The sequence below is a fragment of the Rhipicephalus microplus genome, chromosome 3, assembly GCF_043290135.1.
Source record: "Rhipicephalus microplus isolate Deutch F79 chromosome 3, USDA_Rmic, whole genome shotgun sequence".
Lineage (NCBI taxonomy): Eukaryota > Metazoa > Arthropoda > Arachnida > Ixodida > Ixodidae > Rhipicephalus > Rhipicephalus microplus.
In genome coordinates this window covers 108026334-108040581 of record NC_134702.1, presented here as the reverse complement: position 1 = coordinate 108040581, position 14248 = coordinate 108026334, and the positions used below count along the sequence as shown (strand labels likewise).

Below are 14248 nucleotides of genomic sequence, written 5' to 3'. Positions count from 1 at the left end.
GGGCTCGAACTCACGATCCTGAGATTAAGAGTCTCATGCTCTACTGACTGAGCTAGCCTGGCAAGCAGGAATTGACTCGGCACACAACTTCTCATTTGTAAAATATCAGCATAGTTCACCAAAAGAAAAAAAACAAAGATGGCTGGGAAGAAACAGATGTAGACATCGACGCGTGACGTAACTTGGTGAGGCTCGGGAAAAAAACAGCGCCGAACGTGGTGCTTGAACCCACGACTCTGAGATTAAGAGTCTTATGCTCTACCGACTGAGCTGGCCGGGCACGCAGGGATTGACTCGGCACACAACATCTCGTTTGTAAAAGATCAGCATAGTTCACCAAAAGAAAAAAAAACTAGGATGGCTGGGAAGAAACACATGTACCCCTCGACGCGTGACGTAACTTGGTGAGGCTCGGGAAAAAACAGCGCCCAACGTGGGGCTCGAACCCACGACCCTGAGATTAAGAGTCTCATGCTCTACCGACTGAGCTAGCCGGGCACGCAGGAATTGACTCGGCACACAACATCTCGTTTGTAAAAGGTCAGCATAGTTCACCAAAAGAAAAAATCTAGGATGGCTGGGAAGAAACAGATGTAGACCTCGACGCGTGACGTAACTTGGTGAGGCTCGGAAAAAAAACAGCGCCCAACGTGGGGCTCGAACTCACGATCCTGAGATTAAGAGTCTCATGCTCTACTGACTGAGCTAGCCTGGCACGCAGGTATTGACTCGGCACACAACATCTCGTTTGTAAAAGATCAGCATAGTTCACCAAAAGAAAAAAAAACAAAGATGGCTGGGAAGAAACAGATGTAGACATCGACGCGTGACGTAACTTGGTGAGGCTCGGGAAAAAAACAGCGCGAACGTGGGGCTTGAACCCACGACCCTGAGATTAAGAGTCTCATGCTCTACCGACTGAGCTAGCCGGGCACGCAGGAATTTACTCGGCACACAACATCTCGTTTGTAAAAGATCAGCATAGTTCACCAAAAAAAACTAGGATTGCTGGGAAGAAACAGATGTAGACCTCGACGCGCGACGTAACATGGTGAGACTCGGGAAAAAAACAGCGTCCACCGTGGGGCTCGAACCCACGACCCTGAGATTAAGAGTCTCATGCTCTACCGACTGAACTAGCCGGGCACGCAGGAATTGACTCGGCACACAACATCTCGTTTGTAAAAGATCAGCATAGTTCACCAAAAGAAAAAAAAACTAGGATGGCTGGGAAGGAACAGATGCAGACCTCGACTCGCGACGTAACAAGGTAAGACTCGGGAAAAAAAATGCGTCCACCGTGGGGGTCGAACCCACGACCCTGAGATTAAGAGTCTCATGCTCTACTGACTGAGCTAGCTTGCACGCAGGAATTGACTCGGCACACAACTTCTCGTTTGTAAAAGATCAGCATAGTTCACCAAAAGAAAAAAAAACAAAGATGGCTGGGAAGAAACGGATGTAGACCTCGACGCGTGACGTAACTTGGTGAGGCTCAGGAAAAAAACAGCGCCCAACGTGGGGCTCGAACCCACGACCCTGAGATTAAGAGTCTCATGCTCTACCGACTGAGCTAGCCGGGCACGCAGGAATTGACTCGGCACACAACATCTCGTTTGTAAAAGATCAGCATAGTTCACCAAAAGAAAAAAAAACAAAGATGGCTGGGAAGAAACAGATGTAGACCTCGACGCGTGACGTAACTTGGTGAGGCTCGGGAAATAAACAGCGCCCAACGTGGGGCTCGAACCCACGACCCTGAGATTAAGAGTCTCATGCTCTACCGACTCAGGTAGTCGGACACGCAGGAATTGATTCGGCACAGAACATCTCGTTTGTAAAAGATCAGCATAGTTCACCAAAAGAAAAAAAAACAAAGATGGCTGGGAAGAAACAGATGTAGACCACGACGCGGGACGTAACTTGGTGAGGCTCGGGAAATAAACAGCGCCCAACGTGGGGCTCGAACCCACGACCCTGAGATTAAGAGTCTCATGCTCTACCGACTGATCTAGCCGGGCACGCAGGAATTGACCCGGCACACAACATCTCGTTTGTAAAAGATCAGCATAGTTCACCAAAAGAAAAAAAAACAAAGATGGCTGGGAAGAAACAGATGTAGACCTCGACGCGTGACGTAACTTGGTGAGGCTCGGAAAAAAAACAGCGCCCAACGTGGGGCTCGAACCCACGACCCTGAGATTAAGAGTCTCATGCTCTACCGACTGAGCTAGCCGGGCACGCAGGAATTGACTCGGCACACAACATCTCGTCTGTAAAAGATCAGCCTAGTTCACAAAAAAAAAACTAGGATGGCTGGGAAGAAACAGATGTAGACCTCGACGCGTGACGTAACTTGGTGAGGCTCGGGAAAAAAACAACGCCCAACGTGGGGCTCAAACCCACGACCCTGAGATTAAGAGTCTCATGCTTTACCGACTGAACTAGCCGGGCACGCAGGAATTGACTCGGCACACATCTCGTTTGTAAAAGATCAGCATAGTTCACCAAAAGAAAAAAAACTTGGATAGCTGGGAAGAAACAGATGTAGACCTCGACGCGCGACGTTACATGGTGAGACTCGGGAAAAAAAACAGCGTCCACCATGAGGCTCGAACGCACGACCCTGAGATTAAGAGTCTCATGCTCAACCGACTTAGCTAGCCGGGCAAGCAGGAATTGACTCGGCACACAACATCTCGTTTGTAAAAGATCAGCATAGATCACCAAAAGAAAAAAAACTAGGATGGCTGGGAAGAAACAGATGTAGACCTCGACGCGTGACGTAACTTGGTGAGGCTCGGGAAAAAACAGCGCCCAACGTGGGGCTCGAACCCACGACCCTGAGATTAAGAGTCTATTGCTCTACTGACTGAGCTAGCCTGGCACGCAGGTATTGACTCGGCACACAACATCTCGTTTGTAAAAGATCAGCATAGTTCACCAAAAAAAAAAAACAAAGATGGCTGGGAAGAAACAGATGTAGACATCGACGCGTGACGTAACTTGGTGAGGCTCGGGAAAAAAACAGCGCCGAACGTGGGGCTCGAACCCACGACCCTGAGATTAAGAGTCTCATGCTCTACCGACTGAGCTAGCCGGGCACGCAGGAATTGACTCGGCACACAACATCTCGTTTGTAAAAGATCAGCATAGTTCACCAAAAGAAAAAAAAAACATGGCTGGGAAGAAACAGATGTAGACCTCGACGCGTGACGTAACTTGGTGAGGCTCGGGAAAAAAACAGCGCCCAACGTGGGGCTCGAACCCACGACCCTGAGATTAAGAGTCTCATGCTCTACCGACTGAGCTAGCCGGGCACGTAGGAATTGACTCGGCACACAACATCTCGTTTGTAAAAGATCAGCATAGTTCACCAAAAGAAAAAAAAACAAAGATGGCTGGGAAGAAACAGATGTAGACCTCGACGCGTGACGTAACTTGGTGAGGCTCGGGAAAAAAACAGCGCCCAACGTGGGGCTCGAACCTGAGACCCTGAGATTAAGAGTCTCATGTTCTACCGACGGAGCTAGCCGGGCACGCAGGAATTGACTCGGCACAACACATCTCGTTTGTAAAAGATCAGCATAGTTCACCAAAAAAAACATAGATGGCTGGGAAGAAACAGATGTAGACCTCGACGCGTGACGTAACTTGGTGAGGCTCGGGAAAAAAACAGCGCCCAACGTGGGGCTCGAACCCACGACCCTGAGATTAAGAGTCTCATGCTCTACCGACTGAGCTAGCCGGGCACGCAGGAATTGACTCGGCACACAACATCTCGTCTGTAAAAGATCAGCCTAGTTCACAAAAAAAAACTAGGATGGCTGGGAAGAAACAGATGTAGACCTCGACGCGTGACGTAACTTGGTGAGGCTCGGGAAAAAAACAACGCCCACCGTGGGGCTCGAACCCACGACCCTGAGATTAAGAGTCTCGTGGTCTACCGACTGAGCTAGCCGGGCACGCAGGAATTGACTCGGCACACAACATCTCGTTTGTAAAAGGTCAGCATAGTTCACCAAAAGAAAAAAACTAGGATGGCTGGGAAGAAACAGATGTAGACCTCGACGCGTAACGTAACTTGGTGAGGCTCGGAAAAAAAACAGCGCCCAACGTGGGGCTCGAACCCACGACCCTGAGATTAAGAGTCTCATGCTCTACCGACTGAGCTAGCCGGGCACGCAGGAATTGACTCGGCACACAACATCTCGTCTGTAAAAGATCAGCCTAGTTCACAAAAAAAAACTAGGATGGCTGGGAAGAAACAGATGTAGACCTCGACGCGTGACGTAACTTGGTGAGGCTCGGGAAAAAAACAACGCCCAACGTGGGGCTCAAACCCACGACCCTGAGATTAAGAGTCTCATGCTTTACCGACTGAACTAGCCGGGCACGCAGGAATTGACTCGGCACACATCTCGTTTGTAAAAGATCAGCATAGTTCACCAAAAGAAAAAAAACTAGGATAGCTGGGAAGAAACAGATGTAGACCTCGACGCGCGACGTTACATGGTGAGACTCGGGAAAAAAAACAGCGTCCACCATGAGGCTCGAACGCACGACCCTGAGATTAAGAGTCTCATGCTCAACCGACTTAGCTAGCCGGGCAAGCAGGAATTGACTCGGCACACAACATCTCGTTTGTAAAAGATCAGCATAGATCACCAAAAGAAAAAAAACTAGGATGGCTGGGAAGAAACAGATGTAGACCTCGACGCGTGACGAAATTTGGTGAGGCTCGGGAAAAAACAGCGCCCAACGTGGGGATCGAACCCACGACCCTGAGATTAAGAGTCTATTGCTCTACTGACTGAGCTAGCCTGGCACGCAGGTATTGACTCGGCACACAACATCTCGTTTGTAAAAGATCAGCATAGTTCACCAAAAGAAAAAAACAAAGATGGCTGGGAAGAAACAGATGTAGACATCGACGCGTGACGTAACTTGGTGAGGCTCGGGAAAAAAACAGCGCCGAACGTGGGGCTCGACCCCACGACCCTGAGATTAAGAGTCTCATGCTCTACCGACTGAGCTAGCCGGGCACGCAGGAATTGACTCGGCACACAACATCTCGTTTGTAAAAGATCAGCATAGTTCACCAAAAGAAAAAAAACAAACATGGCTGGGAAGAAACAGATGTAGACCTCGACGCGTGACGTAACTTGGTGAGGCTCGGGAAAAAAACAGCGCCCAACGTGGGGCTCGAACCCACGACCCTGAGATTAAGAGTCTCATGCTCTACCGACTGAGCTAGCCGGGCACGTAGGAATTGACTCGGCACACAACATCTCGTTTGTAAAAGATCAGCATAGTTCACCAAAAGAAAAAAAAAACAAAGATGGCTGGGAAGAAACAGATGTAGACCTCGACGCGTGACGTAACTTGGTGAGGCTCGGGAAAAAAACAGCGCCCAACGTGGGGCTCGAACCTGAGACCCTGAGATTAAGAGTCTCATGTTCTACCGACGGAGCTAGCCGGGCACGCAGGTATTGACTCGGCACACAAAATCTCGTTTGTAAAAGATCAGCATAGTTCACCAAAAGAAAAAAAACAAAGATGGCTGGGAAGAAACAGATGTAGACCTCGACGCGTGACGTAACTTGGTGAGGCTCGGGAAAAAAACAGCGCCCAACGTGGGGCTCGAACCCACGACCCTGAGATTAAGAGTCTCGTGCTCTACCGACTGAGCTAGCCGGGCACGTAGGAATTGACTCGGCACACAACATCTCGTTTGTAAAAGATCAGCATAGTTCACCAAAAGAAAAAAAAAACAAAGATGGCTGGGAAGAAACAGATGTAGACCTCGACGCGTGACGTAACTTGGTGAGGCTCGGGAAAAAAACAGCGCCCAACGTGGGGCTCGAACCTGAGACCCTGAGATTAAGAGTCTCATGTTCTACCGACGGAGCTAGCCGGGCACGCAGGAATTGACTCGGCACACAACATCTCGTTTGTAAAAGATCAGCATAGTTCACCAAAAAAAAACATAGATGGCTGGGAAGAAACAGATGTAGAACTCGACGCGTGACGTAACTTGGTGAGGCTCGGGAAAAAAACAGCGCCCAACGTGGGGCTCGAACCCACGACCCTGAGATTAAGAGTCTCATGCTCTACCGACTGAGCTAGCCGGGCACGCAGGAATTGACTCGGCACACAACACCTCGTTTGAAAAAGATCAGCATAGTTCACCAAAAGAAAAAAAAACTAGGATGGCTGGGAAGAAACAGATGTAGACCTCGACGCGTGACGTAACTTGGTGAGGCTCGGGAAATAAACAGCGCCCAACGTGGAGCTCGAACCCACGACCCTGAGATTAAGAGTATCATGCTCTACCGACTGAGCTAGCCGGGCACGCAGGAAGTGACTCGGCACACAACATCTCGTTTGTAAAAGATCAGCATAGTTCACCAAAAGAAAAAAAAACAAAGTTGGCTGGGAAGAAACAGATGTAGACCTCTACGCGTGACGTAACTTGGTGAGGCTCGGGAAATAAACAGCGCCCAACGTGGGGCTCGAACCCACGACCCTGAGATTAAGAGTCTCATGCTCTACCGACTGAGCTTGCCAGACACGCAGGAAATGACTCGGCACACAACATCTCGTTTGTAAAAAATCAGCATAGTTCACCAAAAGAAAAAAAAACAAAGATGGCTGGGAAGAAACAGATGTAGACCTCGACGCGTGACGTAACTTGATGAGGCTCGGGAAATAAACAGCGCCCAACGTGGAGCTCGAACCCACGACCCTGAGATTAAGAGTCTCATGCTCTACCGACTGAGCTAGCCGGGCACGCAGGAATTGACTCGGCACAAAACATCTCGTTTGCAAAAGATCAGCATAGTTCACCAAAAGAAAAAAAACAAAATGGCTGGGAAGAAACAGATGTAGACCTCGACGCGTGACGTAACTTGGTGAGGCTCGGGAAATAAACAGCGCCCAACGTGGGGCTCGAACCCACGACCCTGAGATTAAGAGTCTCATGCTCTACCGGCTGAGATAGTCGGACACGCAGGAATTGACTCGGCACACAACATCTCGTTTGTAAAAGATCAGCATAGTTCACCAAAAGAAAAAAAAACAAAGATGGCTCGGAAGAAACAGATGTAGACCTCGACGCGTGACGTAACTTGGTGAGGCTCGGGAAATAAACAGCGCCCAACGTGGAGCTCGAACCCACGACCCTGAGATTAAGAGTCTCATGCTCTACCGACTGAGCTAGCCGGGCACGCAGGAATTGACTCGACACACAACATCTCGTTTGTAAAAGATCAGCGTAGTTCACCAAATGAAAAAAAAAGCAAAGATGGTTGGGAAGAAACAGATGTAGACCTCGACGCGTGATGTAACTTGGTGAGGCTCGGGAAAAAAACAGTTTCCAACGTGGGGCTCGAAACCACGACCCTGAGATTAAGAGTCTCATGCTCTACCAACTGAGCTAGCCGGGCACGCAGGAATTGACTCGGCACACAACATCTCGTCTGTAAAAGATCAGCCTAGTTCACCAAAAAAAACTAGGATGGCTGGGAAGAAACAGATGTAGACCTCGACGCGCGACGTTACATGGTGAGACTCGGGAAAAAAACAGCGTCCACCATGAGGCTCGAACGCACGACCCTGAGATTAAGAGTCTCATGCTCAACCGACTTAGCTAGCCGGGCACGCAGGAATTGACTCGGCACACAACATCTCGTTTGTAAAAGATCAGCATAGATCACCAAAAGAAAAAAAATTGCCCGCAGCTTCCCTCGGGGGAACACTGAGGAGGATGCGGAGCATAGAATTGGTTAACGGGGTGTTAAAGTGCGACTTACTTGGGTCGATGGCTAAATTGGTTAACGTGGTTGTTAAAGGGGTGTTAAATTGCGACTTACTTGGGTCGATGGCTAAATTGGTTAACGTGGTTGCAGGAGGGAGTGTTAAATGAGTGAACACGTACACACGTATGCGAAAGGACGGCGCTGGTCGAAGGGACGTCGAACATTGTGTTTGTGGATTCGTTGGAATTCATTTCACCGCGACCTTGGACGTCGACGCGCCGTACAAACCAACTGACGAGCGGCAACTGAGCGAGCGAGCGCCGACCTTGAGTATATATACAGCGCGTTGAATGTTCTCGAAGGAGAAGCGCGCGCGCGGCACAGATGGCGACGGCGCGACGGCGCATGCGCTGTCAGCTGTCGAATGTTCTCGAAGGAGAAGCGCGCGCGGCACAGATGGTGGGCGACGGCGCATGCGCGCGCGTCAGCTGTCGAATGTTCGAGAAGCGGTGCGGACGGCGCGGACGGCGCACTACAAGGCGCGAGTATAAGATGCTTCCGCATCTAAAAAACTAGGATGGCTGGGAAGAAACAGATGTAGACCTCGACGCGTGACGTAACTTGGTGAGGCTCGGGAAAAAACAGCGCCCAATGTGGGGCTCGAACCCACGACCCTGAGATTAAGAGTCTCATGCTCTACCGACTGAGCTAGCCGGGCACGCAGGAATTGACTCGGCACACAACATCTCGTTTGTCAAAGATCAGCATAGTTCACCAAAAGAAAAAAAATTGCCCGCAGCTTCCCTCGGGGGAACACTGAGGAGGATGCGGAGCATATAATTGGTTAACGGGGTGTTATAGTGCGACTTACTTGGGTCGATGGCTAAATTGGTTAACGTGGTTGTGAAATGGGGTGTTAAATTGCGACTTACTTGGGTCGATGGCTAAATTGGTTAACGTGGTTGTAGGAGGGGGTGTTAAATGTGTGAACACGTACACACGTATGCGAAAGGGCGGCGCTGGTCGAAGGGACGTCGATCATTGTGTTTGTGGATTCGTTGGAATTCATTTCACCGCGACCTTGGACGTCGACGCACCGTACAAACCAACCGACGAGCGGCAACTGAGCGAGCGAGCGCCGACCTTGAGTATATATACAGCGCGACGGCGCATGCACTGTCAGCTGTTGAATGTTCTCGAAGCGCGACGCCACATGCGCGTCCACTGGAGAATCAGGAGAATTGTAGATGTCGAACGCGGTGTGTAGAGGAGGAAGGGTGCACAGATGGTGGAGGAGTGAAGCGCGCGCGGTGTGTAGAGGAGGAAGGGATGCACAGATGGTGGAAGAGTGGGCGACGGCGCGACGGCGCATGCGCGCGCGTCAGCTGTCGAATGTTCGAGAAGCGGTGCGGACGGCGCGGACGGCGCACTACAAGGCGCGAGTATAAGATGCTTCCGCATCTAAAAAACTAGGATGAAGGGGAAGAAACAGATGTAGACCTCGACGCGCGACGTAACATGGTGAGACTCGGGAAAAAAACAGCGTCCACCGTGGGGCTTGAACCCACGTCCCTGAGATTAAGAGTCTCATGCTCTACCGACTGAGCAAGCCGGGAACGCAGGATTTGACTCGGCACACAACCTCTCGTTTGTAAAAGGTCAGCATAGTTCACCAAAAGAAAAAAAACTAGGATGGCTGGGAAGAAACAGATGTAGACCTCGACGCGTGACGTAACTTGGTGAGGCTCGGGAAATAAACAGCGCCCAACGTGGGGCTCGAACCCACGACCCTGAGATTAAGAGTCTCATGCTCTACCGACTGAGCTAGCCGGGCACGCAGGAATTGACTCGGCACACAAAATCTCGTTTGTAAAATATCAGCATAGTTAACCAAAAGAAAAAAAACAAAGATGGCTGGGAAGAAACAGATGTAGACCTCGACGCGTGACGTAACTTGGTGAGGCTCGGGAAAAAAACAGCGCCCAACGTGGGGCTCGAACCTGAGACCCTGAGATTAAGAGTCTCATGTTCTACCGACGGAGCTAGCCGGGCACGCAGGAATTGACTCGGCACACAACATCTCGTTTGTAAAAGATCAGCATAGTTCACCAAAAAAAAACATAGATGGCTGGGAAGAAACAGATGTAGAACTGGACGCGTGACGTAACTTGGTGAGGCTCGGGAAAAAAACAGCGCCCAACGTGGGGCTCGAACCCACGACCCTGAGATTAAGAGTCTCATGCTCAACCGACTTAGCTAGCCGGGCACGCAGGAATTGACTCGGCACACAACATCTCGTTTGTAAAAGATCAGCATAGATCACCAAAAGAAAAAAAATTGCCCGCAGCTTCCCTCGGGGGAACACTGAGGAGGATGCGGAGCATAGAATTGGTTAACGGGGTGTTAAAGTGCGACTTACTTGGGTCGATGGCTAAATTGGTTAACGTGGTTGTTAAAGGGGTGTTAAATTGCGACTTACTTGGGTCGATGGCTAAATTGGTTAACGTGGTTGCAGGAGGGAGTGTTAAATGAGTGAACACGTACACACGTATGCGAAAGGACGGCGCTGGTCGAAGGACGTCGATCATTGTGTTTGTGGATTCGTTGGAATTCATTTCACCGCGACCTTGGACGTCGACGCGCCGTACAAACCAACTGACGAGCGGCAACTGAGCGAGCGAGCGCCGACCTTGAGTATATATACAGCGCGTTGAATGTTCTCGAAGGAGAAGCGCGCGCGCGGCACAGATGGCGACGGCGCGACGGCGCATGCGCTGTCAGCTGTCGAACGTTCTCGAAGGAGAAGCGCGCGCGGCACAGATGGTGGGCGACGGCGCATGCGCGCGCGTCAGCTGTCGAATGTTCGAGAAGCGGTGCGGACGGCGCGGACGGCGCACTACAAGGCGCGAGTATAAGATGCTTCCGCATCTAAAAAACTAGGATGGCTGGGAAGAAACAGATGTAGACCTCGACGCGTGACGTAACTTGGTGAGGCTCGGGAAAAAACAGCGCCCAATGTGGGGCTCGAACCCACGACCCTGAGATTAAGAGTCTCATGCTCTACCGACTGAGCTAGCCGGGCACGCAGGAATTGACTCGGCACACAACATCTCGTTTGTAAAAGATCAGCATAGTTCACCAAAAGAAAAAAAAACAAAGATGGCTGGGAAGAAACAGATGTAGACATCGACGCGTGACGTAACTTGGTGAGGCTCGGGAAAAAAACAGCGCGAACGTGGGGCTTGAACCCACGACCCTGAGATTAAGAGTCTCATGCTCTACCGACTGAGCTAGCCGGGCACGCAGGAATTTACTCGGCACACAACATCTCGTTTGTAAAAGATCAGCATAGTTCACCAAAAAAAACTAGGATTGCTGGGAAGAAACAGATGTAGACCTCGACGCGCGACGTAACATGGTGAGACTCGGGAAAAAAACAGCGTCCACCGTGGGGCTCGAACCCACGACCCTGAGATTAAGAGTCTCATGCTCTACCGACTGAACTAGCCGGGCACGCAGGAATTGACTCGGCACACAACATCTCGTTTGTAAAAGATCAGCATAGTTCACCAAAAGAAAAAAAAACTAGGATGGCTGGGAAGGAACAGATGCAGACCTCGACTCGCGACGTAACAAGGTAAGACTCGGGAAAAAAAATGCGTCCACCGTGGGGGTCGAACCCACGACCCTGAGATTAAGAGTCTCATGCTCTACTGACTGAGCTAGCTTGCACGCAGGAATTGACTCGGCACACAACTTCTCGTTTGTAAAAGATCAGCATAGTTCACCAAAAGAAAAAAAAACAAAGATGGCTGGGAAGAAACAGATGTAGACCTCGACGCGTGACGTAACTTGGTGAGGCTCAGGAAAAAAACAGCGCCCAACGTGGGGCTCGAACCCACGACCCTGAGATTAAGAGTCTCATGCTCTACCGACTGAGCTAGCCGGGCACGCAGGAATTGACTCGGCACACAACATCTCGTTTGTAAAAGATCAGCATAGTTCACCAAAACGAAAAAAACAAAGTTGGCTGGGAAGAAACAGATGTAGACCTCTACGCGTGACGTAACTTGGTGAGGCTCGGGAAATAAACAGCGCCCAACGTGGGGCTCGAACCCACGACCCTGAGATTAAGAGTCTCATGCTCTACCGACTGAGCTTGCCAGACACGCAGGAACTGACTCGGCACACAACATCTCGTTTGTAAAAAATCAGCATAGTTCACCAAAAGAAAAAAAAACAAAGATGGCTGGGAAGAAACAGATGTAGACCTCGACGCGTGACGTAACTTGATGAGGCTCGGGAAATAAACAGCGCCCAACGTGGAGCTCGAACCCACGACCCTGAGATTAAGAGTCTCATGCTCTACCGACTGAGCTAGCCGGGCACGCAGGAATTGACTCGGCACAAAACATCTCGTTTGCAAAAGATCAGCATAGTTCACCAAAAGAAAAAAAACAAAATGGCTGGGAAGAAACAGATGTAGACCTCGACGCGTGACGTAACTTGGTGAGGCTCGGGAAATAAACAGCGCCCAACGTGGGGCTCGAACCCACGACCCTGAGATTAAGAGTCTCATGCTCTACCGGCTGAGATAGTCGGACACGCAGGAATTGACTCGGCACACAACATCTCGTTTGTAAAAGATCAGCATAGTTCACCAAAAGAAAAAAAAAACAAAGATGGCTCGGAAGAAACAGATGTAGACCTCGACGCGTGACGTAACTTGGTGAGGCTCGGGAAATAAACAGCGCCCAACGTGGAGCTCGAACCCACGACCCTGAGATTAAGAGTCTCATGCTCTACCGACTGAGCTAGCCGGGCACGCAGGAATTGACTCGACACACAACATCTCGTTTGTAAAAGATCAGCGTAGTTCACCAAATGAAAAAAAAAGCAAAGATGGTTGGGAAGAAACAGATGTAGACCTCGACGCGTGACGTAACTTGGTGAGGCTCGGGAAAAAAACTGTTTCCAACGTGGGGCTCGAACCCACGACCCTGAGATTAAGAGTCTCATGCTCTACCAACTGAGCTAGCCGGGCACGCAGGAATTGACTCGGCACACAACATCTCGTCTGTAAAAGATCAGCCTAGTTCACCAAAAAAAACTAGGATGGCTGGGAAGAAACAGATGTAGACCTCGACGCGCGACGTTACATGGTGAGACTCGGGAAAAAAACAGCGTCCACCATGAGGCTCGAACGCACGACCCTGAGATTAAGAGTCTCATGCTCAACCGACTTAGCTAGCCGGGCACGCAGGAATTGACTCGGCACACAACATCTCGTTTGTAAAAGATCAGCATAGATCACCAAAAGAAAAAAAAATTGCCCGCAGCTTCCCTCGGGGGAACACTGAGGAGGATGCGGAGCATAGAATTGGTTAACGGGGTGTTAAAGTGCGACTTACTTGGGTCGATGGCTAAATTGGTTAACGTGGTTGTTAAAGGGGTGTTAAATTGCGACTTACTTGGGTCGATGGCTAAATTGGTTAACGTGGTTGCAGGAGGGAGTGTTAAATGAGTGAACACGTACACACGTATGCGAAAGGACGGCGCTGGTCGAAGGGACGTCGAACATTGTGTTTGTGGATTCGTTGGAATTCATTTCACCGCGACCTTGGACGTCGACGCGCCGTACAAACCAACTGACGAGCGGCAACTGAGCGAGCGAGCGCCGACCTTGAGTATATATACAGCGCGTTGAATGTTCTCGAAGGAGAAGCGCGCGCGCGGCACAGATGGCGACGGCGCGACGGCGCATGCGCTGTCAGCTGTCGAATGTTCTCGAAGGAGAAGCGCGCGCGGCACAGATGGTGGGCGACGGCGCATGCGCGCGCGTCAGCTGTCGAATGTTCGAGAAGCGGTGCGGACGGCGCGGACGGCGCACTACAAGGCGCGAGTATAAGATGCTTCCGCATCTAAAAAACTAGGATGGCTGGGAAGAAACAGATGTAGACCTCGACGCGTGACGTAACTTGGTGAGGCTCGGGAAAAAACAGCGCCCAATGTGGGGCTCGAACCCACGACCCTGAGATTAAGAGTCTCATGCTCTACCGACTGAGCTAGCCGGGCACGCAGGAATTGACTCGGCACACAACATCTCGTTTGTCAAAGATCAGCATAGTTCACCAAAAGAAAAAAAATTGCCCGCAGCTTCCCTCGGGGGAACACTGAGGAGGATGCGGAGCATATAATTGGTTAACGGGGTGTTATAGTGCGACTTACTTGGGTCGATGGCTAAATTGGTTAACGTGGTTGTGAAATGGGGTGTTAAATTGCGACTTACTTGGGTCGATGGCTAAATTGGTTAACGTGGTTGTAGGAGGGGGTGTTAAATGAGTGAACACGTACACACGTATGCGAAAGGGCGGCGCTGGTCGAAGGGACGTCGATCATTGTGTTTGTGGATTCGTTGGAATTCATTTCACCGCGACCTTGGACGTCGACGCACCGTACAAACCAACCGACGAGCGGCAACTGAGCGA

General features: G+C 50.4%; 44 non-coding genes across 44 annotated transcripts in view; all 44 read right to left on the bottom strand.

Moving 5' to 3' along the window:
- Positions 1-62, bottom strand: part of TRNAK-CUU (transfer RNA lysine (anticodon CUU)) — a 73-nt gene extending 11 nt beyond the window's left edge. The window contains exon 1 of the tRNA in view: positions 1-62. This exon is cut by the window's left edge and continues 11 nt beyond it. This is a non-coding gene — a tRNA (tRNA-Lys).
- Positions 63-425: 363 nt separating this feature from the next.
- On the bottom strand, positions 426-498 carry TRNAK-CUU (transfer RNA lysine (anticodon CUU)). The gene has a single exon. It is a non-coding gene; the product is annotated as a tRNA-Lys (tRNA).
- A 144-nt stretch (positions 499-642) lies between these two features.
- TRNAK-CUU (transfer RNA lysine (anticodon CUU)) lies at positions 643-715 on the bottom strand. Its single transcript has one exon. It is a non-coding gene; the product is annotated as a tRNA-Lys (tRNA).
- Positions 716-859: 144 nt separating this feature from the next.
- Positions 860-933, bottom strand: TRNAK-CUU (transfer RNA lysine (anticodon CUU)). Its single transcript has one exon. It is a non-coding gene; the product is annotated as a tRNA-Lys (tRNA).
- A 140-nt stretch (positions 934-1073) lies between these two features.
- TRNAK-CUU (transfer RNA lysine (anticodon CUU)) lies at positions 1074-1146 on the bottom strand. The gene has a single exon. It is a non-coding gene; the product is annotated as a tRNA-Lys (tRNA).
- Positions 1147-1289: 143 nt separating this feature from the next.
- Positions 1290-1365, bottom strand: TRNAK-CUU (transfer RNA lysine (anticodon CUU)). The gene has a single exon. It is a non-coding gene; the product is annotated as a tRNA-Lys (tRNA).
- Positions 1366-1510: 145 nt separating this feature from the next.
- Positions 1511-1583, bottom strand: TRNAK-CUU (transfer RNA lysine (anticodon CUU)). Its single transcript has one exon. It is a non-coding gene; the product is annotated as a tRNA-Lys (tRNA).
- Positions 1584-1729: 146 nt separating this feature from the next.
- Positions 1730-1802, bottom strand: TRNAK-CUU (transfer RNA lysine (anticodon CUU)). The gene has a single exon. It is a non-coding gene; the product is annotated as a tRNA-Lys (tRNA).
- A 146-nt stretch (positions 1803-1948) lies between these two features.
- TRNAK-CUU (transfer RNA lysine (anticodon CUU)) lies at positions 1949-2021 on the bottom strand. The gene has a single exon. It is a non-coding gene; the product is annotated as a tRNA-Lys (tRNA).
- Positions 2022-2167: 146 nt separating this feature from the next.
- TRNAK-CUU (transfer RNA lysine (anticodon CUU)) lies at positions 2168-2240 on the bottom strand. Its single transcript has one exon. It is a non-coding gene; the product is annotated as a tRNA-Lys (tRNA).
- Positions 2241-2381: 141 nt separating this feature from the next.
- TRNAK-CUU (transfer RNA lysine (anticodon CUU)) lies at positions 2382-2454 on the bottom strand. The gene has a single exon. It is a non-coding gene; the product is annotated as a tRNA-Lys (tRNA).
- A 360-nt stretch (positions 2455-2814) lies between these two features.
- Positions 2815-2887, bottom strand: TRNAK-CUU (transfer RNA lysine (anticodon CUU)). The gene has a single exon. It is a non-coding gene; the product is annotated as a tRNA-Lys (tRNA).
- A 144-nt stretch (positions 2888-3031) lies between these two features.
- On the bottom strand, positions 3032-3104 carry TRNAK-CUU (transfer RNA lysine (anticodon CUU)). Its single transcript has one exon. It is a non-coding gene; the product is annotated as a tRNA-Lys (tRNA).
- A 143-nt stretch (positions 3105-3247) lies between these two features.
- On the bottom strand, positions 3248-3320 carry TRNAK-CUU (transfer RNA lysine (anticodon CUU)). Its single transcript has one exon. It is a non-coding gene; the product is annotated as a tRNA-Lys (tRNA).
- Positions 3321-3679: 359 nt separating this feature from the next.
- TRNAK-CUU (transfer RNA lysine (anticodon CUU)) lies at positions 3680-3752 on the bottom strand. The gene has a single exon. It is a non-coding gene; the product is annotated as a tRNA-Lys (tRNA).
- A 140-nt stretch (positions 3753-3892) lies between these two features.
- TRNAK-CUU (transfer RNA lysine (anticodon CUU)) lies at positions 3893-3965 on the bottom strand. Its single transcript has one exon. It is a non-coding gene; the product is annotated as a tRNA-Lys (tRNA).
- Positions 3966-4109: 144 nt separating this feature from the next.
- TRNAK-CUU (transfer RNA lysine (anticodon CUU)) lies at positions 4110-4182 on the bottom strand. The gene has a single exon. It is a non-coding gene; the product is annotated as a tRNA-Lys (tRNA).
- Positions 4183-4322: 140 nt separating this feature from the next.
- On the bottom strand, positions 4323-4395 carry TRNAK-CUU (transfer RNA lysine (anticodon CUU)). The gene has a single exon. It is a non-coding gene; the product is annotated as a tRNA-Lys (tRNA).
- A 360-nt stretch (positions 4396-4755) lies between these two features.
- On the bottom strand, positions 4756-4828 carry TRNAK-CUU (transfer RNA lysine (anticodon CUU)). The gene has a single exon. It is a non-coding gene; the product is annotated as a tRNA-Lys (tRNA).
- A 144-nt stretch (positions 4829-4972) lies between these two features.
- Positions 4973-5045, bottom strand: TRNAK-CUU (transfer RNA lysine (anticodon CUU)). The gene has a single exon. It is a non-coding gene; the product is annotated as a tRNA-Lys (tRNA).
- A 145-nt stretch (positions 5046-5190) lies between these two features.
- TRNAK-CUU (transfer RNA lysine (anticodon CUU)) lies at positions 5191-5263 on the bottom strand. Its single transcript has one exon. It is a non-coding gene; the product is annotated as a tRNA-Lys (tRNA).
- A 365-nt stretch (positions 5264-5628) lies between these two features.
- TRNAK-CUU (transfer RNA lysine (anticodon CUU)) lies at positions 5629-5701 on the bottom strand. Its single transcript has one exon. It is a non-coding gene; the product is annotated as a tRNA-Lys (tRNA).
- A 361-nt stretch (positions 5702-6062) lies between these two features.
- Positions 6063-6135, bottom strand: TRNAK-CUU (transfer RNA lysine (anticodon CUU)). Its single transcript has one exon. It is a non-coding gene; the product is annotated as a tRNA-Lys (tRNA).
- A 146-nt stretch (positions 6136-6281) lies between these two features.
- TRNAK-CUU (transfer RNA lysine (anticodon CUU)) lies at positions 6282-6354 on the bottom strand. The gene has a single exon. It is a non-coding gene; the product is annotated as a tRNA-Lys (tRNA).
- Positions 6355-6500: 146 nt separating this feature from the next.
- On the bottom strand, positions 6501-6573 carry TRNAK-CUU (transfer RNA lysine (anticodon CUU)). The gene has a single exon. It is a non-coding gene; the product is annotated as a tRNA-Lys (tRNA).
- Positions 6574-6719: 146 nt separating this feature from the next.
- On the bottom strand, positions 6720-6792 carry TRNAK-CUU (transfer RNA lysine (anticodon CUU)). The gene has a single exon. It is a non-coding gene; the product is annotated as a tRNA-Lys (tRNA).
- A 144-nt stretch (positions 6793-6936) lies between these two features.
- On the bottom strand, positions 6937-7009 carry TRNAK-CUU (transfer RNA lysine (anticodon CUU)). Its single transcript has one exon. It is a non-coding gene; the product is annotated as a tRNA-Lys (tRNA).
- A 146-nt stretch (positions 7010-7155) lies between these two features.
- On the bottom strand, positions 7156-7228 carry TRNAK-CUU (transfer RNA lysine (anticodon CUU)). Its single transcript has one exon. It is a non-coding gene; the product is annotated as a tRNA-Lys (tRNA).
- A 147-nt stretch (positions 7229-7375) lies between these two features.
- Positions 7376-7448, bottom strand: TRNAK-CUU (transfer RNA lysine (anticodon CUU)). The gene has a single exon. It is a non-coding gene; the product is annotated as a tRNA-Lys (tRNA).
- Positions 7449-8405: 957 nt separating this feature from the next.
- TRNAK-CUU (transfer RNA lysine (anticodon CUU)) lies at positions 8406-8478 on the bottom strand. Its single transcript has one exon. It is a non-coding gene; the product is annotated as a tRNA-Lys (tRNA).
- Positions 8479-9303: 825 nt separating this feature from the next.
- TRNAK-CUU (transfer RNA lysine (anticodon CUU)) lies at positions 9304-9378 on the bottom strand. The gene has a single exon. It is a non-coding gene; the product is annotated as a tRNA-Lys (tRNA).
- Positions 9379-9521: 143 nt separating this feature from the next.
- On the bottom strand, positions 9522-9594 carry TRNAK-CUU (transfer RNA lysine (anticodon CUU)). The gene has a single exon. It is a non-coding gene; the product is annotated as a tRNA-Lys (tRNA).
- A 359-nt stretch (positions 9595-9953) lies between these two features.
- Positions 9954-10026, bottom strand: TRNAK-CUU (transfer RNA lysine (anticodon CUU)). The gene has a single exon. It is a non-coding gene; the product is annotated as a tRNA-Lys (tRNA).
- A 743-nt stretch (positions 10027-10769) lies between these two features.
- On the bottom strand, positions 10770-10842 carry TRNAK-CUU (transfer RNA lysine (anticodon CUU)). Its single transcript has one exon. It is a non-coding gene; the product is annotated as a tRNA-Lys (tRNA).
- Positions 10843-10986: 144 nt separating this feature from the next.
- On the bottom strand, positions 10987-11060 carry TRNAK-CUU (transfer RNA lysine (anticodon CUU)). Its single transcript has one exon. It is a non-coding gene; the product is annotated as a tRNA-Lys (tRNA).
- Positions 11061-11200: 140 nt separating this feature from the next.
- TRNAK-CUU (transfer RNA lysine (anticodon CUU)) lies at positions 11201-11273 on the bottom strand. The gene has a single exon. It is a non-coding gene; the product is annotated as a tRNA-Lys (tRNA).
- A 143-nt stretch (positions 11274-11416) lies between these two features.
- Positions 11417-11492, bottom strand: TRNAK-CUU (transfer RNA lysine (anticodon CUU)). The gene has a single exon. It is a non-coding gene; the product is annotated as a tRNA-Lys (tRNA).
- A 145-nt stretch (positions 11493-11637) lies between these two features.
- Positions 11638-11710, bottom strand: TRNAK-CUU (transfer RNA lysine (anticodon CUU)). The gene has a single exon. It is a non-coding gene; the product is annotated as a tRNA-Lys (tRNA).
- A 145-nt stretch (positions 11711-11855) lies between these two features.
- Positions 11856-11928, bottom strand: TRNAK-CUU (transfer RNA lysine (anticodon CUU)). The gene has a single exon. It is a non-coding gene; the product is annotated as a tRNA-Lys (tRNA).
- A 146-nt stretch (positions 11929-12074) lies between these two features.
- On the bottom strand, positions 12075-12147 carry TRNAK-CUU (transfer RNA lysine (anticodon CUU)). Its single transcript has one exon. It is a non-coding gene; the product is annotated as a tRNA-Lys (tRNA).
- A 144-nt stretch (positions 12148-12291) lies between these two features.
- Positions 12292-12364, bottom strand: TRNAK-CUU (transfer RNA lysine (anticodon CUU)). Its single transcript has one exon. It is a non-coding gene; the product is annotated as a tRNA-Lys (tRNA).
- Positions 12365-12511: 147 nt separating this feature from the next.
- Positions 12512-12584, bottom strand: TRNAK-CUU (transfer RNA lysine (anticodon CUU)). Its single transcript has one exon. It is a non-coding gene; the product is annotated as a tRNA-Lys (tRNA).
- A 145-nt stretch (positions 12585-12729) lies between these two features.
- TRNAK-CUU (transfer RNA lysine (anticodon CUU)) lies at positions 12730-12804 on the bottom strand. The gene has a single exon. It is a non-coding gene; the product is annotated as a tRNA-Lys (tRNA).
- A 958-nt stretch (positions 12805-13762) lies between these two features.
- Positions 13763-13835, bottom strand: TRNAK-CUU (transfer RNA lysine (anticodon CUU)). Its single transcript has one exon. It is a non-coding gene; the product is annotated as a tRNA-Lys (tRNA).
- Positions 13836-14248: the final 413 nt, after the last annotated feature.